Below are 214 nucleotides of genomic sequence, written 5' to 3' on the forward strand. Positions count from 1 at the left end.
CCTGCTGATGGTGTCACATTGGCCTAACACTCAAGTAAAAGTGGTGGGCTATGGATGAGGCAGGCAGCCATCCTACAGATCTCATTTTGGAAGTCTTTGGGGAACTTCACTGTGACTTTCACACCCCTCTCCTCACTTTCTGAAAGCTCTAAGAAGAATTTACAAATCGTGCACTTCATGCAGCAGTGGAGCTTACCCCCCCCCCCCCCCTAAC

General features: G+C 50.0%; 1 protein-coding gene across 1 annotated transcript in view; it reads left to right on the top strand.

Moving 5' to 3' along the window:
* Positions 1–214, top strand: part of ATG3 (autophagy related 3) — a gene marked incomplete at its 5' end in the record, with an annotated part of 19,861 nt that overhangs the window by 5,469 nt on the left and 14,178 nt on the right. The gene's annotated exons all lie outside the window — the stretch shown is intronic.

Source organism: Nestor notabilis, unplaced genomic scaffold, assembly GCF_000696875.1.
Source record: "Nestor notabilis isolate BGI_N333 unplaced genomic scaffold, ASM69687v1 scaffold29458, whole genome shotgun sequence".
Lineage (NCBI taxonomy): Eukaryota > Metazoa > Chordata > Aves > Psittaciformes > Psittacidae > Nestor > Nestor notabilis.